Below are 26,304 nucleotides of genomic sequence, written 5' to 3' on the forward strand. Positions count from 1 at the left end.
TTTGTTATATTTATTATTTTTTATTATTGTATATAGTTGTATTTAGTTTAGTTCTGTCTTATTTAGACAAAAGGGGGAGATGTAGGGTTAAGCCCAGCCGTAGGGGGTGTGTTCACCTCGGGCTAATGTTTACCTATAAATCTGCCGGGCATGGGCACAGCCACCCTTTCTGCTTTCCTGGTCTACGTGGGAATGGTGGTTCTGTAAGTCTAAATCCCCATTAAAGCTGTATATATTTTTACAATCTGTCTGCATTCATTTACGCCATTACAACCTTGATCTTCTGTCTTCTGTTCTTTCTTCCCATCCTCATATTTCTGTGTATTTGAGACAGGCAGGATCTTGCAATAAAGTCTTGACAGCATTAAAAGTCATAATTTCTGAGCACTAGTATTGCGCTATGTTCAGCTCCAAATATTAATACAGCTCTCCAAAAGGAATGTGAGAATGACTCCATCAGGTATATTAAAAATGCTGAACCTCACAATTCATAAGGAAAGGAATATAGGATGGCTGTATACAGGAGGCCTCATTTTACTGTGGGTGGTGCCCCACATTGACAGGTGAACCTGAGTTGTATAATAAAGAAGCTGAGTAAATCATAGAGAGCAGGCTACTATGCTGTGTGTCTGTTCCAAGGCCTCCTCCCCTTCAATTCCTGCCACCAGGGTCCTGCTCTGTCTGATGTCCCTCCTCTATGGACTATAAACTGTAAACTAAAATAAAAATAGTAATTCTCTCTAAATTGCATTTGGTCATAGTGTTTTATTTCAACAATAGAAACTGAACTAGGAAGAGATTCTCAACTAAAGAATTTATTTTATTAGACTGACCTGTAAGCATGTCTGCGGGGTATTTTCTTAATTGATGTGGAGTGGGTAAACCACCTGTACAGGAGGTTTTGGACAGTATAACAAAGGTTGCTGAACTGGGAGAAAGCCAGTAAGGGACTTCCTCCTTGATTTTGCCACTGCTCTGAGTTCCTCCTCTGACTTCCCTCAAAGATCTCCTATTATAAGTATGGGACATATATACGTCAAATAAACCTTTTCCTCCCCAAGTTGCTTTTGATCATGTTGTATATTACAGTAATAGATCTTAAACTCAGATTCCCAGTCAATTTACTTGTCTATGCTCTGAATGCTGAGATTAAGGCTATTTCCAAAATGTGGCAAATATAGTGTATTTTTGTTCACTTGTAAATATGAATAAATGTTATTTTTTGGAAAACAGATTTTGGGGATTTGAATGACAATGGCTGCCATAGGTTCATATATTAGAGTACTTTGTTGGTGAAACTGTTTGGGAAGGATTAAAAGGTGTGATCTTATCAAAGAAGTTAAGTTACTGAGTACAGTCATTGAGCTTTCACATCATTCTCGCTGTGCTTCCATCTTGCAGATCAGGATGTGAGCTTTCAGCTGCTGCTTCAGTGTCATACCTGCCTGACTACTGCCATGCTCTTGTCATGATGGTGATAGACTCCTATGGACCCTAGAACTGTAAGCCTCAAGAAAACCCTTCGCCATAGTGCTTTATTGCAATATAAAAGTAATTAAGATATAGACATAACTGGCAATCATATTAAACCAAATAATCCAGACCGACCTAGAAAAATAAAATTCACATTTTCTCTCATAGTTAAAAACCTGTATTATTTCTGGTTATGTATGGGTATGAGTGTGAAAGAGAGATATAAAAGTAAAATAGCAAGAATTTTGGTGAAAGTTATCAGAATGTGGGAGGAAAAGGAGTACTGAATACTGAGTGATCTATAAGACTTCTTCTTAGCCCCTAACCCTTTCATATAGTTTGTCTTCTCTGGTCTGCCTAGGGGCAGAAATGGGGTGAAGCTTAGAGTGATAAAAATATGAATACGGTCATAGTACTTGATAGTTAAATTAAAATGGCAGGGGCTATTAGGGACATGAGGATATATGACAGGAGGAGAATTAACTAGAATAAATGGAATATAAAGAAACAATTTGGAAGAGAAGCTATGCCGATCTGTGAAATAATAGCTTGAGAATACTGGAGGAAAACAACTGCCCTCTATAAATTAAAGAGCAAACTCCATAGGAGGTATTAGTCAAGGATTAATGTGTGCTATTGTAAGTCTGGATAACATCCCAGGCACGGTGGTTGTAAGCCCATGCAGGAAACATACACCTGACACAGTAAGCTACTTTTTAAATACTTATTATTATATCCATAGATAAAATTGCTTCCAGCCTTATCAGAGAACTTGTCCTTATGATAAATAATGGTGAATGCAGGAACTCATGGCTACTACATAAGCCAAGATTTTGACCCATACCTAAATATATCACTTACACCACCCCCTCTAGGACTCCAGTAATGTTGAGAAAAATGGAACTAGAAATATGTAACAGACAAAGATAGGATGAAATGCCTAGACTCTGAACAATTACTGCTATCCTTAACTGACATCAACAGTAGTTACCTGCACTGGGTCTATGAGATCAGCTCTATCAACAATTAGTCAATGAAGGGATAGGGCTTAGAGTGCCTTCCCATTTTTCTATGAATTACTGGCTATTAGTAGAATCTTGGTGTGAATAGATCACTATCTTCAGTTGTATGATCTCTGCTAATCCTACCAATCTCCAATGGATAGCTCCAAATCTATAATCACACATACGTCCTTGATTGATTTTGGTGAGTTATACAAAACAATAAATAACTATGAACAACAGAGAAATAGAGTGGGACTGATTGAGAGATTTGTGGGTAGGTGAAAAGGCAGACAGGGGTGGTAGAGAGGAGGGAGTTTTAAGTTATCAGTATGCATACAGTACTATGAAAATGCAAGTAGTAAAAATTAAAAATGTAATAGCAAATACAGTTATTTACAATAAGATAGATTTCAAAGAAAACTGGGGGTTTGGTTAAATAAAGTTTCTTTCTGTGAGTTAATAAAAAGTAGCTGGTTAGATTGGGTCAACAAACTGAGGATTCTTATAATTAATCCAACAATTAAAAAGTATTCATAGAACATCAACATGGCATGTATTTTTAACATTAAAATGTCATTAGCTATGTTATCTTTTTAACATTAAAGAAATAGTTGTATTAAAATTCTTTTAAACACCAAGGTGACACTAAGAATAGTAATAAGAAAATAACAAATGAAAGAATAGTAATAAGTAGGAATATTACCATAAACTGTACAGGTTTCAGCAGCACACTCCTACCACAAGAAAATTATTATATAGAGACATATCTCATATTCAACCCATCTTCCCTATTTCAAGTTAGCTTAGCATTGCAAGAAGTTAGAGCATAATACATGAAGTTATGATGTATGCACAAGTGAGGGAAGTATAGAAGACAGAGAAAGATTAAGCAAGTGTCCCCTAATATATTTAAAACATTCAGATAGTTACTGACAAATAGTAATTCATTAATAAATAATGGAAGACAGGAAAATAAGTTAAAATTTTCAATGCTGAAATTAGACTGAATAAAAGTAGAGATACAAATTTGAAACAGACAGAAGAGACTATAGAAAACTACAGCCAATCAAAATGCAGAGAGTGGAGCCCAGTCCCTGGATACACATACAAAATATTCCTAATGATATTCTGCTATATTCATAGATCAGTGCCTTAATTATCCATCATCAGAGAAGCTTCCTCCTATAGCATATGGAAACAAATACAAAAACTCACAGCAAACATTAAACAGAGAGAGAGAAACCTTGGAACACTCAGTTCTACATTTTATATCCCTATCAAATCCCTCTCCTCAGTGCTCATGGAATACTCTTGGAAAAGAATGTGGAAAGAGTGTAAGAGCCAACGGAATAGAAAATACCAAGAGAAAACATCCCTATAAATCAACTGAGCAAGGTTCACATGAACTCACAGAGACTGAAAAACTAAGTACAGGATCTAAACAGGGTCCTCTGTATATAAGTTATGGCTTTAAGCTTAGTATTTTATTGGAATCCTGAATATGTGAATAAGTGGGTCTCTGATTCTTGTGACTCTTCTTGGACCATTTTTCTTCTGTTTGTTTTCCTTGTCCAACTTCAATGTGATTTTTTCTTTTATCTTATTATAATTTACTTTTTATGTTTTGTTGTTATCTCTTAGAAGCCTGTTATTTTGTAATGAGAGATAAAAAACAGAGTGGATCCAGATGGGAGGGGAGGTGGAAAGAAACCGGGTATAGAGGAAGGGGAAATTGTAATCAGGATATATGGTTTGAGAAAAGAACATGCTTTCAATTAAAGTGGAAAAATAAGATTATTCAGAATATAGTGAATATGCACTAAAATGGAATCCAATAGAAAAACTATGGCCATGGTTTCTCAGTCTAAATCCATTCCTCCAAAACAAACAAACAAACAAAAAACAAGACTACTGTGTTTTCTATGTATCATTCCTCATACTTCTCAAATGTATAGTTTGGTACAACAAACACCAAGAAGACAATTCTCTCATAATACATAATTATACTCAACTATTAAAAAGTGAAGTTTTAAATGAAATTCATATGTATTATTCATACTTCAAGGCACATAAAGTTTAACATGTTATGCTGATAAACTAAGCATTCAATACATTTACTTATTATTGCTAACTGAAGTAGAAGTAGTTTTCTCATTATTTCATTTGTTTGATTTTCTTTTCTCAAAGTTTTATCAGATTCCTTCATCGACTTACATACTACCACCTTATTTGCATTTTAATAATTATATTGCAGTACCAAAGTTCTCAATTTTAATAGAAGCAAACAGGTACAATTTTGTAATTTTGGTAATTATCTACAAAGAAAATTTAATGAGTAGAAAAAGTATGCCTTCACCATTCCAAAATGCTTAAGTTTTCATATTTAAAGAACTGTGTCTTTGCATGTTCTTGATTTCATAAAAGTTGTATTTTTAAAGGTTTATGAATGTTATGCTAGATGTCATTTCACATACTTTTAATTCCAGCACTCAGGGGGCAGAGGAAGGCAGAGTTCAAGGATAACCTACTCTAACTAGTGAATTTTGGATCAACTGCAGACCTTGTCTCAAAATAAAGAAAAATTTGAGTGTATATGAAGCAGGATCATATCACCACCCCTGATAATATTTTATGGCAATCATTATTTTCTTGATTAAATACCAATCATAGATTGCTTTTACTGTATGTGACCAAAGGATTAATCTTATAAAGATTCTGGGAAGACTGATACTACTGATATCATTTTATAGTATATATCATTATACTTACACACATGAAATTCACATAATATAACTAAGAAAAAGTAACTTTGTTTTTACTAGAACACAAAACTTAAAACTATTAAATGAATAATTCATCCACGCTCTGAAAACTAAATTAACATTAACAGATCCTAATAAAATATTCAAACAAAATTAGAGGATAAGGCATCATGTAAGTTGTTGAAACACAGAAAGTGCTTTTGCTTTACTTAGAACCATAGTGTAATCTCAGCACCTGAGAGACTGAAACCAGAGGACTATGTGTTCAAGGTTGGCCTTGGTTGCATGAGCACCAATCCAGTCTGAGATGCAAAGTAAAACCCTGTCTCAAAGAAACAAGCAAAAAGTCTTCATTTTCTTTACTCTTGAAAGAAACACTACTACACTTTTGGTTTGATAATGTTCTATGTTCTAACCTGGTGCAGACTTGATTTTTAACACTGAGTGCACATAATAAAATCAAAATATTCTCTGATGAAAAGAATCAATGAAAATTATATAGAAAAAGTAATTTAATGAATGTAAAATTCCCACATGCTTATAAAGTAGTGTTGTTATCATTTTTATATAAGTTTGTCTTGAGTAAATTAAAGTTAAATATAAATAAAGATAAATATTTCAATAAAACTGAAAAGTCACCCTAAAACAGACAGTAATGGTAAGAAGTTGAATATAGTACATTTCTCTACTACCATTTTTTTTTCAGATACGTCTCTGTTTAATCATATAAATGGTTATTCTTTGAGTCACATTCCTTTCATCGTAATGTGATGAATGCATGACAAAAATAAAAGTAAAAGCTAAAGTGACCTGAGGTATTTCCATTGATTCTATCTAATGCTATGTTCAGCCAATTTAATAAAGAATTAGTATTTGAAGAATTATAAGCATAAAAATTTCGTGTTTAGGAGAGATCTCTGTGGTGGTTTGAAAGAAAATGCCCCCCCCCCAAGTGAGTGGCATTATCATGTGTAGCCTTGGTGGAGAAAGTGTCATTGTGAGGGTAGACCTTGAGATACCTTTTGCTCAAGCTAACTTCCTGTTGCCTTTGAGTCAAGATGTAGAACTCTCAGCTCCAGCACTTCATGTGCCTGCATCCTGCCATACTCTCCTCCATTATGATAATGGACTGAACTTCTGAAGTTGTTAAGATTGCCCCTCGATTTAAATGTTTTCATTTATAACTGTATGGTCACATTGTCTCTTCAAAGCAATCAAAACTCTAAGACAAATTCAAAAGACCAAAAATAGCTTGTTTAAAGTATATATTTGTTATAAAATACCAGTGTAAAAGGTATATAGGGAAAAATAAATGTAATAAAAGATTCTATAAAACTGAAGTTTAGTTTTTTCAATTACAATAAATTAGAATGGAAAAATAAAGAAAAGGAGAAGTAAGATTAAAAAAGACTTTAACCAACTATAGTTTAGGAGCATATTTTGAATTCCTAGTTAAATGAATCATCTTAGAAAAAATGTAAGACAAATGAGAAAATATTACAGCAAAAGAATGTTGATGTGGGAGTGTCATATCAATCTGTTTATTTCATTGGTTAATTAATAAAGAAACTGCTTGGCCTGATAGGTTAGAACATAGGTGGGTGGAGTAAGCAGAACAGAATGCTGGTAGGAAGAAGTGAGCTTAGACCCATGCCTCTGCTCTCCAGGGCAGATGCAATGAAGCTCCTACCCAAGATAGACATAGGCTAGAATCTCCCTGGTGAGTCACCACCTCGAGGTGCTACACACATTAATAGAAATGGGCCAAGCAGTGTTTATATGAATACAATTTGTGTGTTGTTATTTCAGGGCATAAGCTAGCCAGTGGCCAAGAGCCAGGCGGCTGAACACAGCCCGTAGCTCCTACTACAAAAAGGCAGCCGGGAGCTGGGTGGCAGGAATGCAGCCCTGCCGTTACTACTACAGAATGTTATAAAATAAAGAATATGAAAGCAACCATAAATAGAAGTGTATCATAATTTTATTTTTATAATCTTTGTGATTTTTTTTTTTTTGGTTTTTCGAGACAGGATTTCTCTGTGGCTTTGGAGCCTGTCCTGGAACTAGCTCTGTAGACCAGGCTGGTCTCGAACTCACAGAGATCCGCCTGCCTCTGCCTCCCAAGTGCTGGGATTAAAGGCGTGCGCCACCACCGCTAATATGATAAAAAAGAAAATAGGGAATAGTCTTGAACTCATTGGCATAGGAAAAGACTTTCTAAATAGAACACTATTAACACAGGCATGAAAATAAACAAATAACATATAGGACATCATGGAACTAAAAAGTTTCCACACAGCAAAGAACATGGTCATTCAGTCAAAACAGTAGCCTCCTGAATGGAAAAATATTTTTTGTCAAACACATATCTAATATAGGGCTAATATCAAAAATAAAATAAAGAAAGAACTAAAAAACTAGGGATCAAGAAAACAACTCAATTAAAAATGAATTGCAGATATAAAGAGAATTATCAATATAGTAAACTCAAATGGCTTAGAAGCACTTAAAGAAATGCTCCTTGGGAGAGGGTTGGAGGGGAGGGTAAAGGCAGGGAGGGGAGCAGAGAAAAATATAGAGCTCAATAAATATGGTTTGCATATTAGCTCTTAAATCAACATTAAACAAACCACAATCTATAAAACCACCAAGGTTATATATAGGTTATATATTATATATAGATATAAAATATAAAGTACTGTGGTAAGGAGACAAATAGATATTCCTAGGAAAGTAAATATGACAGACAGTGATGGATGGATGGGGTGGGGGAACTGTAATTGGAGACACAAGTGGGGAAGGAAACAAAGGAAGGAATACAAGGAAAGACAGCTAAAATTAAGAGCCATTTGTGTGGTAGTATGGAAATACAGTAGAAGCTTCCTAAAATATATACACATGTGAATTCAATCTAAATGAAATGTCTGGGAAAGACAGAGTCCTAACACCAAATTAAGATTCTAGTTCTGGGATTGGTTTACATCTAATTACATTGTTGGACAAAAGGGTTTCATGGAAATCCATGAACAACCCAGGCTGCTGCCAAGACTCTTGATTGCTTTATACCAATTAACAGTAAGGCCTGCTGCTGAAGAGATCACCTACACAATTCACAGTTTTTATCCATATGTGCTAGTATCTTTCATACAGGAAGGTACTTTGCATACTATCAAAAAAGAAACATAAATTCAAACCCAGCTACAAATCCTTTGAACACACCACAGTGTCCTGCCTGCAAGATATGCTAGTGCAACGGTGCCACAAAGCTTATAGGGATGACCAACTAATATCTGATTTTACTTAAGGCCCACTGCATGAGATGGAACTCATAACCAACATTGCTTGGGAGACCAAGACTCTGAGACTAGATAGCCCAATAACCTAGGATAAAACCAAATATTACTTTTCTACTAAAAGAACATAGTAGTAAAATTACTCCTAATGACATTCTGTTACACTCATAGGTCAGTGCCTTGGTTAGTCATCATCAGAGAAGCTTCCTCCTGAAGCAAATGAGAACAAATACAGATATCCACAGGCATACAATATGATAGAGATATCTTGGAACTATCATATTCCTCCCCTCTGGGCTGAGGAAACTTTTTGCAAGAGGAGGCAGAAAGAGTATAAGAGCCAGATGGGATGGAGGACACTATGGAAATAGGAGTCTCTAAATCAATAGGATTGATGCACATATGAATAGAGACTGACACAGCATGGTCAAGGCCTGCATGGGTGTGCACCAGATTGGGGCCTATAGGTGAAAGGAGAAGTCAACACATATCCCCATCCCTCCCCAGAAGCTCTCTCTAACTGATAATCACTTGCAAAATAGAAATTTAGTTTTCTTCATCCTTGATTCTCACTGGGGAAATAAACTACTCGTAAGGGTAGGCTGCATTTTTAGAAAACACATCAATGCCAAAAGAAACACACTCGATGTAGGTCATTTTCAAATAATGTCATGTCTGGGCTTTTTTTTAACTCATCATATTTTTAAATTTTAGTTGTATACAATACACATGCATAATATATATTACACACATATACGTACACACACATATACACAATTACTTTCTCTTTACTTGTCCTTTTTTTTTCTTTTTGGTTTTTTGAGACAGGGTTTCTCTGTGGCTTTGGAGTCTGTCCTGGAACTAGCTCTGTCGACCAGGCTGGTCTCGAACTCACAGAGATCTGCCTGCCTCTGCCTCCCGAGTGCTGGGATTAAAGGCGTGAGCCACCATCGCCCGGCTTTACTTGTCCTTTTATCCATATATTATGATGTCAAGTTTTGTGGCATATACCAAAGTCTGCCAATGAATGAGTTGATCTATATCTGTTTCTTGTGGCTTTTCTTTGATCTTTTCCTTTTGTTTGTTTTCTAATGTTAGTTTTTGTTTTATATATTATAGTAAATAATTTATGTTATTATTTCTTAGAATCCTGTTTGTTTTCAAATAAGATGAAGAAAAAGGTGGATATGGATAGGAGGGGAGTTAGAAAGGAACTCAGAGGAGCAGGGGCAAGAAATCATAATCAGGATAGAGCATATTAGAAAAAATCCATCTTCAATAAAAGAAAAAAATCAAAATAGGGTCTATGAAGATGGCTCAGCAAAAAAGCACACTTGCTACCAAGCCTGGACTCCATGTGGTAGAAAGGGAGAACTGAAACTCACAAGTTGTCCTCTCACTTGCAAACACAAACCAGGCAAGCACACACCCCTCAACACACTTGTGTGCATGCACACATGCTCACATGTACACATGCCAGTGCACGCACAAACACACTAAATGCATATTCTAAAGTTAAATCAAAACAAATGAAGAATCTCCATGTTTTATTTATACATATTAAATATTCTTTATGCATATATTTGGGACTATAATTATTTCAAAGTTTGGAGGTTTTTAAGATTTTAATTATATGCTCAGATTTTACCCACCTGAATAGTCTAAATGTGAAAACCTGAAAACTAAAATTCACTAAAATGTAAAATATATTTCTTTGTATATTTATTTGTATGGGTGTTTTGCCTGAATATATGTCTGTGCACCACCTGTGTGTCTATAAATTATTGTGTACTGATGACTGCAGATGTCAGAAGAGGGCAATGGATCCACTTGGACTGGTGTTAGTGTTTTGACCAACTATCATGTGGATACTTAGAATTGAACTTGGGTCCTCTGGTTAATCAGCCAGTGCTCTTAACCACTGATCAATCTCTCCAGACCAAAATATACAAATCATTACCCAAAAAGTTAGATTTTAGAACTTAAGTGTTTCTTTTGTAAATCTTTAACTTGTCCGTAAATTATTTAATGATGAAATAACTGAAATTTTCTGCAAAAGAAGACACAATAGGAGATAAATTGGTGTCAGTATTGATAAAGCCGTTTTAGCTATACACTGATAATTACTGAATCTGAATGAACACATTGAGATTTATAATTAACACTACTTTGCATGATTTTGAGATTTGTACAAGTTATAAAATAAAAATAAGACATATGAATTGTAAGAGAACTTAATAAATTCAAAGATACAAATATATGTTAATTACAGACAGCCTTTATTCTCAAAGTATTGAGAAAACTAATAAGTGCCTGTTGATACTGTTTACTAAGTCTTTTTTTTTTTTAAAAAAAAAAGGAGCTCTGGTAAAGTTTTATTAAAGGAAAACTTTTTACTTTTCACCAGTCTGTTCTGGCTAGCTTCTAATAATGTCAGAATCACCTGGGTCAATGGTGGCCAGTGTGCATACTCTGTAGTATTTTCCACACGCTGTGCCCAATTCAATGTTATTGCCACTGTAGTGATAGACACCAGTTTTAGCCAACATGGCATAGTATTCTATTTCAGATTTCCTCAAGGCGAGGCAGTTGTTGGCGAGGATCACCAATTTCGCTTTGCCCTGTCTGATCATCTTCAGAGTCTGTTTGTATCCCAGCACGTACTTCCCACTTTTCATAACAAGCTGGAGCCGAGAGTTGATCGACTCCAGAGACATTTTCGTCTTCTTTGCTGCCACCATCTTCCTGCCTTAGGTGCGGGACGGCCCCCAACCAAGACCAGCCGCCAGGATGGCCGGGGAGCGAGAAAGGGCCTGTTTACTAAGTCTTTATGAAGTGATATGACTATTAAATGCTACAGTATCTTCTTTATTATGATAAATTCAGATGAGTTTAAAATGTCACCAAACTACTCTACTCTGTTGCTCTGATGCTCATAACAAAAATAATCTACCTAAACTTCAATGATCATACTTTACTAGGAAATATAAGCATTATTCATTTATGAAATAAGCTAAAAATTATATGTGAAACTTTACAAACACACACAGTGACAGACACATTTTTCCCCACATGTGCATCTTTTATCCTACATTCACACATTAAAGTAAAAACCAAGATGAATCAGTCATCTTTGTAGTTCAAATATTACCCATAATTCATTATTTATCAAACTGATTATGAAAATGCATGCCTAGGGGCAAATTTCAATATCAGTTTTCTTATACATTCTGAATAGCCCCTTGACTACACATAAATGAACATTTAAACTGTTAATTATACTCTATTACTTTCTCATCTATCACAAAGTCAGGCTTCATACTTATTCAAAGTCTCCAGTCTTCCATATAGCACAATGATTCTTTTTAAGAGCAGAGATTATTTTTCAAGACAGGGTTTCCATGTAGCCCTTGATGTCCTGGAACCAGCTGTAGAACAGGCTGGTCTCAACCTCACCGAGATCCATGGAGCAGAGATTTTTAACAAACCTAGCTTCAAAGAAAACATGCTTTTTTCCCTCCTTGCTTGATGGTTTACTTTTCACAGTTACAACTTTCCTCCCTCATCGAAATTTCCCCCTTCTATGCACCTCCACTAAAGTTTTATTTCTGAGGGGGCAGTATATGCAAATGATCATCATTTATTTTAGTGAGGTGTTAATTGCTGTGTATACCCAACATAACAGAGATCCTCTTAATTCAAATTAGTCTGATACCTATCATGGATGAAGAGGGACAGGGGAACTGTTAATGATATGTTAGCCAAGTAACAAAATTAAAAGAATACCTACCACATGTACAATGTCAAGATCAACCTCTTTCAACTCTTTCAACCCATGAAGATCTTATATCTAAAGATTCACTTCATTAATACATTACTTTCATAATATTTTGGCATATTACTAAATATACTACAAAAGTAGCACATTTAATTATTCCCATTTTGGTTACTGGTTAATTTCTCCAATTTATATCTAGTATCCTGATAATACATAATGCTAAATTGGTACATCCTCCTAATTTTAATAGCAAGAGCTAACATTTCTCACTAATGAAAATAATATCACAGATCATTTTAACTATGTTGTTATTTAAACTGATTATCAGCAAATCACAGAATTAGAAAAAATATTTAGAATTTAAAAATCAAAGTATTTTACCAAAATCTTTTTCAATATGAACTTTATGTAATATTATTTTCAAAACAAATTTATATAAAGTTATACAATATTTTGGGATTAGTATTTCTAGTCACTATGTTCTGAACTTGACAGAGTTAATATCAGCATCATTTTTTTTGTGTCTTTATAGTTGCTGGTAACAGAAACCAAGGCCTTATAAATACTAGGTAAGTACTCTATTACTTAGCTATATTGCCAGCCCTAGAAAGCTCCTTTTGGTTGAGATCCTTTGGGTAATTCTTTCTAAAATATCTGAGTCAATTGTATCACCCCAATAAACATAATATAATTACTCTAACTGAACATCTGATATATGAGAAAGTCTAGAGTTCCTATGGCATCATTCCAAACATCAAAATACCATATAAGATAAATGCTACCCATGGCATGAAATTGAGGTAGGTGTTTGCCAATCCACACACAATCTTAAATTTGTTTTTGTCAGTATACCTCTTCATCAATATACCTCTACATTTTCTAGTGATATTTCTATTTCTAACCAAAAATTGGAAACTGTAAAATAATACAAACTAGTGCTTGCTTCTGCAGCACATACATTAAAATTATGTCTTTAAAGGATATTAATGAGACTAAACAAGTTCTGTCATAGAATTATGTGAGAAACACATAGACAATTATAAATTTTCATATCAAAAGAAATGGAAAATTAATTTTAGTAACATGTAATATTAGAATACATCAAAATTCTCTTCTAACATGTATTCAGTATGATAACTTTGATCTGAAACAAAAATCAAATGATACAGAAATTACTATGTTCCATGTACAATGACAGGTAAGTTTATGAAGTGCTCTATGATGTAAACTAACAATGTTCTACATTTACTTCTTAACGTTTTCTGAATCAGGTGGTCACTAAGGTAGTTTCAACTGATCACTTTCATTCCAAACTTTTCTTATCATTTTTTAAATGAAGAATTTAGTATTATACATTCTAAGTCCATACATTTTAATGAAATTTTATAATATTATTTATTCCTTAGAGCTAAATAGTATTCCTATATATGATTCAGTATCCATTTATCTGTTAATAAGACAATTAATTGATTTCCTTGCTAGAGTGAATAAAGCAGCAATAAATTTGGGAAGGTAAGTAACTCCATGGTACGGAATGGAGTTCTTTGGGTATTCATTCAGGGGTGAAATATCTGGGTCATATGGTAATTCTGTTTTTAACGTTTTTGAGGAATCTCCAGACTGATGTTCATAATTATTTTATTAATTTGTAACTCTACCAAGAGTGAATAAGGGTTTCTCTCTCTTCACACCTTTGAAATACTTGACAGATTTATTGATGACACTCATTCTAAGGAAAGGTGGTATTTCAACATAACTCTACTTTGAGTTTTCCTAATAGCACGCATGTGCATATGTAAGTACATAATAATATGTAGACAGACAAACAAGAAAGGGTAAATATGACAAGGAAAAACTGAATGCAAGTGATACACACTTTAATTTTGAAAGGAGATAAAGCTATTTTTTTCTAGCCTTAACTCTGTCATGTATTTGACAGTAAGGAGGTAAAATTCAATGTGAAACACTACAGCTTGAAAATGCATTTCTAACTGTGTTGAACTTCATCGAAATGTATAGAGTTTGGGTCTGTTCAACTTTATTATGTGATTTTTTTAATGTATAATTTCTTTAAAATACAGTTTCAACAAATTAAAATGTAAAGCTAGCTTATTCATCTGCCTGAGAGAAACATAAGTTAGCATGAATAGTAATTTAAAAAAACATTTTATTTGTTATATTTCCAATTACAATGTACCTGCTGAAACAGGATAAATGACATCCAGATGTTCTCAAAAAAATCTGATTAGTAAAGGTGTACTTGAGAAATGACTAGTGAATAACAGTTGATTCTGCTAGACCTTAGTATCCACAACAAAAATCTAGGATCAGTAAGAATGCAATGTGAGCACTCATGATTGAATGGAAATAATTTATTTTAGTGATGAAGAGAGTAACTACTAGATGACAATGATGTTGTTACCAATTCCACATCTGAAAGAGTGCTCATCTCCAAAATATATAAAGAACTCAAAAAAAACCAGACATCAAAATATCAAATGATTCGATTAAATGTGGTACAGATCTAAACAGAGAATTTTTAGCAGAAGAATCTCAAATGGCCAAAAGACATATAAGAACTGTTCAACATCCTTAGCCATTAGAAAAATGAAAATCAAAATGACACTGAGACACCATCTACACCTGTCAGAATGGCTAAGATCAAAAACACTGGTGACAACTTATGTTGCTGGTGAAAGTATAATCTTGTACAACCACTTCTAAAATCGATACGTAAGTTCTCCTTAAAATTGAGAATCAATATACTTCGAGACCCACCCAGCAATACCACTTTGGGGCATATATCCAAAGATGTGCAATCATACCACATGGACATTTGCTGACTTATGTTCATAGCAGCATTATTTGTAATGGCCAGAACCTGGACACAACCTAGTAGTCCTTCAATTGATAAAGAAAATGTGATATATTTACACAGTGGAATATTAAACAGTGGCAAAAGAATGACGCTTGAAATTTGCAGGCAAAGGAATGAAACAAGAAAAATATTATCCTAAGTGAGATAACCCAGACACAGAAAGACAAACATGGTATATATTCACTCATAAGCGGATATTAAACATAAAGCAAAGAATATCCAGGCTACAATTTACAACCCCAGAGAAGCTAGATAAAAAGGAGGACCCTAAGAAGGATATACATGGAGGACCCTAAAAAGGAGACATAGTTAAGATCTCCTGAGTAAACCGGGTGGAGGGTGTTGGGATGGTAGAAGGGATGGGATGGGGGATAGGAACATGAGGGATCAAGATGGATGAGCGGCAGGAGGGACAGAGAGGAAAAGCAAGAAAAGCGATATCTTGATTGAGGAAGCCCTTATGGAGTTAGGGAGAAACCTGATGCTAGGGGTATTCCCAGGAATATACAAGGATGACCCCGACCCCAAGTAAGACTCCTAGCAATAGTGGAGAGCCTGAACTGGCCTTCTCCTGTAATCAGATTAGTGACTACCCTGTTATCACAGAGCCTACATCTAGTAACTGATGGAAGCAGGTACAGAGATCCAGAGACAAGCACTGGGCTGAGTTCCTGCAGTTCAGGTGAAGAGAGGGTGAAGGGATCATAATATGAGAAAGGGGGTCAAGATCATGATGGGAAAACCACAGAAACAGCTGACCTGAGCTAGTGGGAGCTCACCGACTCTGGACTGACATCTGAGAAATCTGCATAGAACTGAACCTTGGCCCTCTGAATGTGAGTGACAGTTATGTGGCTTGATCTGTTGGGGGAGGGGATCCTGGCAGTGAAAAGAGGACTTATCCCCGGTGCATGAACTGGCTTTTTGGAGCCTATTCTCTATGGTGGGATATCCTGCTCAGCCTTGATACAGGAAGAGGGGCTTGGTCCTACCTCAATTTGGTAAGCCAGACTTTGTTGACTCCCAAAGGGAGACCTTACCTCCAATAAGTGAACATGGGTGGGATAGGAAGAGGGAGGACGCACTGGGGTTGGTATGTAAAATGAAAGAAAAAATTAAACAAAAAACTATTTAAAAATCCAAACAAAATCACTTGAGACACCATGAAAAGATTTATAATTAAGGTTTTTACAGAGGTTTTTATAACAGGTCATAGGGAACGCTTGCTCAGAAGCATTTCTTCTGTTTCTTCCACGTTATGTCGGGAATTGAATCTGACTTCTTTGTTGTTGGCAGTTGGTCTCTTAGCTTAGTTCTGTTAAATAATTAGGTTAGCAATACAATCACTGAGAAATTTGTAGTTTGAGTGACAGTGGCCCCACATGCTCATATATTTAAATGTTTGGCCCCAAGTTAGTGCAATTGTTTGTTTGGAAAAGATAAGAAGGTATGCTGGTTAGTTTTATGTCAACTTAACACATGCTAAAGTCACCTAAAAAGAGGGACATCAATTGAGAAAAAATGCCTCAACTGTAGGGCATTTTCCGAATTAATGATTGACAGGGAGGGCACAGAAGGTGGGACCATCCCTGGGCTGGTGGTTCTAGGTTCTATAAGAAAATAGGCTGAGCAAGTCATGGAGCAACCCAGTAAGCAGAAGAAAAAATGAGGCTGTTACATATTAAGCAGCATTGTTCCTCAGGAAACTATCAAGTTCACCCTCCAGAGTAAGCCTGGTTATTTGAGACAAGAAAGAAAACACTACAATCAGAAATCCTTCTCAGCATGGAAGACCCACCCAATACTTTAGCTAGATCCTCTCACAAGCAGAAGACTAAAATAATAAAATATATCTTAGTCTAGCAAATCATCTTACATATATAGCAAAAAGCGATCATGTTATAAGAGTAATTATCTGAGCATTTATTTGTTTGCTAGTATGAAAAACTGAAAACCTATAGAAGTTGTTGTTTGCATATTTAATTATGTTCAAAATATAGTGCTATCCATAGACTGGACAGCTTAAACAATAAAAATTTATTTATTTATTATAATTTTGGAGACTAGAAAGCTAAAACAGGGTGAAAGAATGGCAAAGTTTATAAATGACTTGGTTTGAATATGGTTGATTCTTGTAATTTAACAGGTTTAGGAAGAGAACAATATTCATAATATAATATTCATAATATATCTCTCTTTAGAAAGAAAATAGAATGGTGTGCTGCTATGCCTAGGTCTCAAAGGTATATATTATCATAATAAAATGTTCAGGTCATACAACTTAAATGCCAATATTGATGTACATCTTCCTACATGATTCTCATTCAAGACTGTATCCATTTGGAAGGGAGACTCTGCTAGAAACTTATAGTAAGAATGCAGTTTTCATAAACTTATCCACCAAAAATTGTTAAATGAAACATAAAAGCATTTATTTTTTCTCACTTAACACCTGAAAAGAGTTAATTGGGAAAAGTACATACATTATGATCAAATTAGTAAATTCCCTATCTACAAACAAATGTATCAGAAGATGCTCTCAGATATAATGAAGAAACCTCTTTACCTACTAAGAAAACTTAGGCAGTATTTATCCCTATGAATAGAACTAGAATATGTTATCAGGAATATCTCTAATTGTGATATCCTTGAGGAAAAATCTATTTCTTCATTCAGAAATATCACTACCCTCACAAAAGAAATTCAAGTTCTATATTGGAAAAAAAAGCATATATTCACTAAATGTCAAAAATTAATCAAACAAGATGGGAACGTAAATAGATTTGTATTTTGAATAAAAATCTTAAAACACTTTTATTTAGTTCCTAACAACAGAAAACCGTACAAAATGACCTTAATTAGCCAGATATAGTAGGGTATGCCTGTAATCTCAGTTCTTTGAAGACAGCAACAAAAGAATTGATAAATTTGCAGACCACCTAATCTACATAGTTCATTTAAGACCGGTCAAGGATACACAGTGAAACTCGATCTCAAAACACAAAATAAAAATCTTGCCTTTTTTCCCCACTCTCTCAAACTCTTATTTCCTTAACTGTAAGGTAGTATCTGATAATTATTGTTCTGTTTCCCTCAATATGCTTTAAATGTTACAGCTGGATAACTCCAAAGGTCTTTATAAATGCTGATTATCTCCTGTAGAATTCAATTTACAAGAGAAATTGAGTGAATCTAATTCCAAAATTGCTATTTCTTCCCTTCTTTCATGTTATTACAGCAAACTTGTGAAAATTATAAACTTCTGCATTCTAACATGGCTAGAAATAAGAATGCCATGAATGGTACAAAAAAAAAGTCAGCTTACAATTTCTACGATATTGAGACCATGAGAAATAAAATGTAAACAGGTGAATAGGGACCCAACTTTGAATTAGCAGGACAGTAAAATGCCAGAAACCGTCTTCTAAAATATTTGTTAAAGTGTTGATGTACTTCTTTCACTCCTCCTATGAAGCTGGTAGTTCATTATATACTAAAGTGGAATTGTATTAGACATTTTTATATGTGTATGTGCTTAGCTGTAACAAATATAATAACCTAGATGATTAATTTAAAAGATAAAGTATTGAGTGTGTAACAGAGTAAAACTGCTCACGCTGTGTCCAGGAAGTAAAAGTGGAGGAAAAGATCAATGGACCCACAAAGACATGACCCTCATAACCTGAAAGACTACCCTTTAAATGCCCCTTCCAGTATTTACCTACGAATACATCTAAATACCACAGTTTTAACACATGGGATCTTTGAGGGAAATTCCAGAGTTAAACTACAGCAAATCTGGAGCTAATGCCTAAGTGTGCTTACATCATCACTAAGAGTATTTGCTGTCTATATGATTTGCCCCATTATTATTTATCATCTTTCAGTATTCCATGCTACTCATTTTTATCTTTGGCATCTATGAATGAAAACATGATAGCACACACTCTTCCAAAAAGTTTGTTAGGATTTTAATATTCTCATTAGTACTTCTCTGGGAATATTCTCCACCCTTATTATAACCAACTATGAAGCATAACTAATATAAAAATGCCATATGACTTCTTGAGTCCCTTTTACTACTAAACACATGTTCTACATATAGTTTTATGCTATAAAATTAATACTAAATGAGTTAATGAGCAAAAAATAGATAAAGGAAATAAATTTGATCATTATTTTGATGTTTTGAATATAACACTTCCACAAAAAAATTTGGTACGTAATTTGTAAGGAAGAGAAATAGTAAAAAAATCCATTACCCCCTTCAATAAAATCTTTTCACACTTTAGTCACTGGTATATTGAAATTATCTTTTATCAACAAGCAGAAATATCAAATGTTTTGAAAATGACACTTGGGTGCTCCAATATTATAAAAATAAAAGGATATAATTTTATGTGTTCAAGCATTGCTTCTGGTAAACAGACTACAAAGTTTATGAATTACTGTTATTTATTTATTCTTTTCTGCTTTATGATTTTCTTAACACATATTAATTTAATAGCTCTAAATATACCAACATGTTTATTAAATAAAAAGACATCCCATTAGAATTTCCTGTCAATGAAAAATGCCAAAAGAAATACTGTAAAACACTGCTTTCAGTTAACTACAGATTTTAGATACAGTCTATGTCATTTTAAAACTGTAATATCAATATTGAAAAGCCCACGAATTTTAACAAGCATGACATTCATTAAATTAAAATAAAATTCTTGCAGTATATAAACATCAACAACAGAGCTGGAAATTACAAGAAGTGCCCAGGCTTGATAATATATGCATATAAATACCAAAAATAATCCTTATAAGTTATTTTGTATTTAGGAGGACAGAGGGCAAACTGTGGTTGCTATGTAAAATAAATGAAAAAAATGTTAATTAAATAAAATTAAATTTAAGGACACAATTTTCAAATAAAATATCATCTCAAAAGTTTAGTTTTATATTTTTTGACTTCTCTAAAATATTTCTATAAAATTAAGAGTTTCCTTATAGAAAATTAACATCTAACATCCTATATCCAACAGGCATTGAAATGATCAAATAAGAATTGAGAACATACTAGTGTCAGGAGTTTAAGAAGTTGGGGGAAATCAAATAGTCTTAAGAAATATATTAATTTAATGAAAAAATGTCCAAAATATTTTCAGAGACCAGTTCTATCACTACACTGCAGGCTTGGAACAGGATACACATCAGCTACACTAGTCCAGTCCCCTCTGTCTACCCTGACTTAATTCCATCTATGTCATTTACTATCTCTAGGCTTAACATGCTAGCAATCCTCTCTTCTGCCCCATATCAGACGCAGAACTAACAAAACTGTTCTACATGTCCAGATCTCTCTGCAAATATAGAAACAACATGGAGGATCAAGCCAGTATCTCCCCTCCCAAAGCTACCATCCTGCAGAAATGTAAGCCAATGAAAATTACATAGGTGATTATTTGGACCTAAAATTTAAGAGAATAATAAACTTTATCAATGAATTCAAGAAGTTTAAATAAACAGTTCAATGGAATTAAGGAGAAAGAACTCAAGGAGAATAAATTTCTATGTGATGCCCAAGAAAACATAAATATAAGGCTAATAGAAATGATAAAGGCAATATAGGACTTAAAAACATAATTCAATAGAGATAAAAACAATGAAGAAGAATCAAGCTGAGCTAAAGATAGGATTAAGAAACCCAGTAACTTAACTTGAAAACTCAAAGGAAATCATTTAAAGTAGAATGAATCAAGAAAAAAACAGAATGTCAGACAGGGCTTGATGATAAAGTATAGGATAGGATATAAACAAAACGAACAAAAATATGAAAAATTCAAGACACAGAAACAAAACATACAGTAAATGTGAGAAACAATGAAAAGACCAAAAATTCAAATTAGAGACATAATTGGAGGAGAATATAAGGTCAATGGCATAGACCATATCTTCAACAGATCTTAGAAGACACCACCCCCAAACTGAAAAAAGACATAGCCACACAGATGGAAGTGCACATATTAACAAGTGACCAGGAAAAAAAATCCCCACAATATACCACAGTTAAAGCACCAAGTATAAAGAACAAAGAAAGTGCTTTGAAAGTTTTCAGAGACAAAACACAGTCACATATAAATGAAATTCCATAAAAACAATAGCTGATTTCTCAATAGATTTCCCAAGTCCTAAAAAAGATCATGAAAGCCACCTAGACCAATATATCCAGTAATAATCTCTACCATAGTTAAAGGCAAAAGAAAATCTTTCCACAATATTAACAGCCTAAAAATCATATTCAACAAACCAAACCTAATGAAAATACAGTAAGCAATATATTGGATGAATAAAGAAGGGAGCATAGGCAACAGACTATGAAAAGAAATATGAAACCATAATTGTTAAACACAAAGTACCAGTGAGACCACAAAAACCACCACCAAAAATTAACAACATGATGACCACAATTAAAACACACATTTCAATAATTACTTAAAAAATGGCCTCAATATTGCCATCAAAAGACACACTTTGACTAAATAGATTCAGAAACAAAATCCATCCATCTCTTGAATATCACAATTAATGTTAGCTTTAAAGGTGAGCACAAAATTCACCCTAATCAAATGGTACCAGGAAGCAAGAAAATGTTACTATCCTAGTATCTGACAAAAATAGAACTCAAACTAAAAGTAATAAAAAGATAAACATTTAATTTTAATGAAAGAAACAGCTAAGAACACATTCTTATCCTAAAGATATCCACCAAACTTTTCTGATGTACCCAACTTCATAAGAAATTTACTTCTGGATTTAAAAGCAGAGATTAACATCAATTCATAAATTAAGCAATTTCAGTACCCCACTTTCTACAATATCCATGTATTCTGAACAAAAAAAATAGAGAAACACCATACTTAAATGATATCATATATCACATGGGTTTAACAGATACCTAAAGACTATTCCAATGAAACACCAAAGAAAACACATTTAACTCACATGGAAGCAGCACATGGAAGCTTCTTTAAAACAGAGACACAAAATGAAATGTTATGAATTAAACGTTATGAAATAAAAAAGACTGAAATAACTCCAAGTATTCTATTTCCAATACAATGCAATGAAAACTAAAACCGATAGCAAGAAGCCACCATAAAATATAAAAAGTAATGGATGTTAAAAATTCAGCACTGAATGATGAATGGGCCAAAAAAGTAAACTAAGAAATAAATCAAAACTAGCTAGAAATGTTATAAAAATGAAAAAACACAATACAACAAAAATCTCTGAAATATATTCAAAGTAGTCTTATGAGGAAAGTTTATAGTTCTGTGTTTTCATAATGAAAATCATAAAGAGCACAAAAAAATGATTTAAGGTGCAACTCCAAACTTTAGAAACTTAAGAACAAACCACATTCAAACCCAGTATATGTGAAAAATAATTAAAATTAGAATAGAAATTAGTGAAATAAAAACAAAAAATAGAAAGAATCAAAAAACCTAATAGATGTTTCTTTGAGAAAATGAGCAAGACTGACAGATCCCTTGGTCCAGCTAACCAAAAAATAATGTCAGTTAACAGAATCAGAAATGAACAGCCACCAAGGAAATTCAGAATATTATAAGGAAATATTTTAAATACCTGTTTTCCACTAAGTTGGAAAACCCCCCAAAATTGATGAATTTCTAGATTCAGCCAAACTACCAAAATTAAACTAAGAAATCAATAGCCTAAACAGACCCATAACAAATGTGGAGATTGAAATGATAATACAAAGCCTTCCAACTAAAAAGTCCAAAGAACCAGCCTCTTTGTATTGCCTGTAGATACAAATGTAGAACTCTCAGTTACTCAAGCACCATGTACATCAGTGTGCCTTCATGCTTCCTGTTATGAAGACAATAGACTAAAGCTCTGAAATTGTTAAGTAAGCCCCAATTAAATGCTTTCCATTAAAGAGTTGCATAGTCACAGTGTCTCTTTACAGCAACAAAACACTAGCTAAGACTGAGAAACATAATTAGCACCCGCAAACTCCTTCTATGAAGCCAGTATCACTTCAACACCAAAACCAGGTAAAGGCACAACAGCAAAAACAAAAACTATAGGCCAATAACTGCATGAACAAAGATTCAAAAATGATCAATAAAATACTTGGAAATAGAATACACACACACATAAAAAAATTATGCACTTTAACCAAGATGGCTTTATTCCTGAAATGCAAGGATAGATCAACACAGGCAAATCAATAAAAGTGAGAAACCATAATGACTTAAAGACAAGTCTCATAATCATCTCAAAAGTTGCAGAAAGGCTCTTTGGCAAAAATCCAGCATGATTTCATGATAAAAGTCTAGAGAACATAGAGCTACAAGAAACATATCCTAACATAATAAAAGCTATATTTGAGAAACCCACAGCCAATATTATCCTAAACAGAGAAAAAAATGAAGCAATCCCATTAAAGTATGAAACAATACAGGTCTGTCAACTCTCTCCACTACTTTTCAAGATTGTTCTTAGTGCACTATCTGGAACAATAAAGCAAAAAGGACATCAATAAAAAAGAAGTTGTCAAATTATTACTATTTGAAAATGACATGATATATATTAGAGATGCCAAAAATTCTACCAAGAAATTTCTAGAAATGATTAAGAAACCATCCATGTGGCAGGATACAGAATACACCTGCGGAAATCAATAACTTTTCTATACACCATCAACAAACATACAGAGAAAGGGATTATGGACACATTCCAAGTCATAACTGTCTCAAATAAAATAAATATATAGAAATAAACCTAGCCAAGGAAATGAAGAATATCTACGGTGAAAAATGTAACCCTTTGAAGAAAAGATAAAGATACTAGAAAATGGAAAATCAACTCATGATCAAGGATTTGTGGTGTTAACATTGTAAAAATGACCATTTTACCTAAGCTCTTTATAGATCCAATGCAAACTCAATCAAAGTCCCAATCTCATTATTCTCAGAAATAGAAGTGTCTATAACCTAAAATTCATATGGAGCCATGAAATATTATAAATAACCAAACAATTCTGAATAAAAAGGATTTATTTATCCCAGATTTAAGTTATATTGTAGAGACATAGTAATAAAAAACAATATGGTACTGGCACAAAAGCAAACCAAGAGAATAAACAGAAGACCCAAATTGAGTACACTTGACTTTACCTATTTAATATTTGAAAATATACAATGGAGAAAAAATGCAACTTCAACAAATAATAATGAGGAAACTGGATGTCCACATGATGAAGATTGAAATTTGGTGTGTTTCTCTTTATACAAAACTAACACCAAATGAATCAAGGATCTAAACCTGAAACATTGAAACTACCTGAAGAAATAATAACCAGTATCCTACATGATACAGATATAGGAAAGGAAATTATGAATAAAACTCTATTTGCCTAGGAATTGAAGCCAACAACTGACAAGCAGAACTTTGTGAATCTAGAAGGCTTCCACACAGATAAAGAAATAATTAACTTGGTGAAAAGGAAGCCCAAAAAATGGGAGATAATCTTTGCTAGTTATTTGTTGACAGAGGATTAATATCCAGAATATTTAAAGAACTCAAAAAACTATGTGACCCATTAAAATAATAATCATAGGACCTGAACAGAAGATCCTCAAATGATGAAAAAATGAATAATGAATATCTAATAAAAATATCTTACCTAAATACAATGGAATTTTATTCAAATATAAATAAAAATGAAATTAAGAAATCCTCAAATAAATGAATGGAGCTTCAAGCAAAGCCAAGTTTCGCACAAGCAATATTATCACACCTAATATAATATAATATAATAATTCAATCTCTAAGAAAAGGTAATAATTCATAGCATACATATCCCCACTATATAAAAATTAAAATATTACTAAATTTATTAAAGGCGTATTTATAGAAAAAGTATAGCCCTGAAGACTTATTTTTTAATAGAACCAAAAGCAATGATCTAAGATCTCCCTTTAGGAAACAAGAAAAAATAGCAAACTAAATTCAAAGTAAACAGAAGAAAACAAGCAACAAAAAAAATCAATAGGCAATAAAATGTAAAACAAGAAATCACGGGAAAAGCCAGTATTCTTTAGAAGAATCAGCAAATTAAAAAGCCTATAACAAGACAATGACTTATAAAGTAAATAACTTTTCTGAATATATATATAGGTTAACTTGGAGGAAAATAACTATTAAATTGAAATTTTAAGATGTTCTACAGAATGGATAAAGACTTAGACTTTAACTTCACCCATTAGTCAATGTAGGAATTAACAATTAAATACACACTGGTCTCTTTCTACCTAGGTAGAATGGTAGTACCAAGAAAAGTCAATCTGGAAGAATAGTTTTCTGCTCCTACATTAAGGCTACCCACCCAGAGCGGTGAGTGCCTGCCTACTAGGCAGACCTCAAGGTCCCCTGTAAGGGAACCTGGGCACCTTCAGCTTGTGCTCCAGGGGTGCCTGTGCTCTCCTGGATCTCCTCCTGCCTGCCCCGTTTTTCCTTTTGTCCCCGGATCATCGGACTACCAGGTGGCCCTGTTTAGGTACTGAGGAGTTCCATCTGGACGGGTGAGTATGTGCTATCCAGGAGTGTATTGTCCTGGAAGAGAGCACAAACTCCCCTCCCCCAGCTCCTTCTGCAGGGCTGTCTTTCTTACACACGACCCCCACCCCACACAAGCCTGCGTTTTCTGCTAGGTCCTTTGCTCAGGAAAAGTTTTCTCCTACTACACTAAGGCTACCCACCCAGAGCGGTGAGTGACTGCCTACCAGGCAGGGCTCAAGGTCCCCTGTAAGGGAGCCTGGGCACTTTCAGCTTGTGCTCCAGGGGTGCCTGTGCTCTCCTGGATCTCGTCCTGCCTGCCCTGTTTTCCCTTTTGTGCCCGGATGATCAGGCTACCAGGCGGCCCTGTTTAGGTACTGAGGAGTTCCATCTGGACGGGCATCTATGATTCAGTGCTGAGGACTTCCATCTGGACGGGACGGTTCCTGCTTCTACACTGAAGAGATACACCCAGAGAGTCAGTCACAGCAAAGACTGGACCAAGACACCAAGCCTCTCCTGGCTCCATTTGAAGGAA

General features: G+C 34.1%; 1 protein-coding gene and 1 pseudogene across 1 annotated transcript in view; both read right to left on the reverse strand.

Annotated features, from left to right (window-relative positions):
• The window catches only part of LOC101997307, a 453,400-nt gene that overhangs the window by 406,904 nt on the left and 20,192 nt on the right, over positions 1–26,304 (reverse strand). The gene's annotated exons all lie outside the window — the stretch shown is intronic.
• Positions 10,950–11,273, reverse strand: LOC101988677 (annotated as a pseudogene).

Source organism: Microtus ochrogaster, unplaced genomic scaffold, assembly GCF_000317375.1.
Source record: "Microtus ochrogaster isolate Prairie Vole_2 unplaced genomic scaffold, MicOch1.0 UNK13, whole genome shotgun sequence".
Lineage (NCBI taxonomy): Eukaryota > Metazoa > Chordata > Mammalia > Rodentia > Cricetidae > Microtus > Microtus ochrogaster.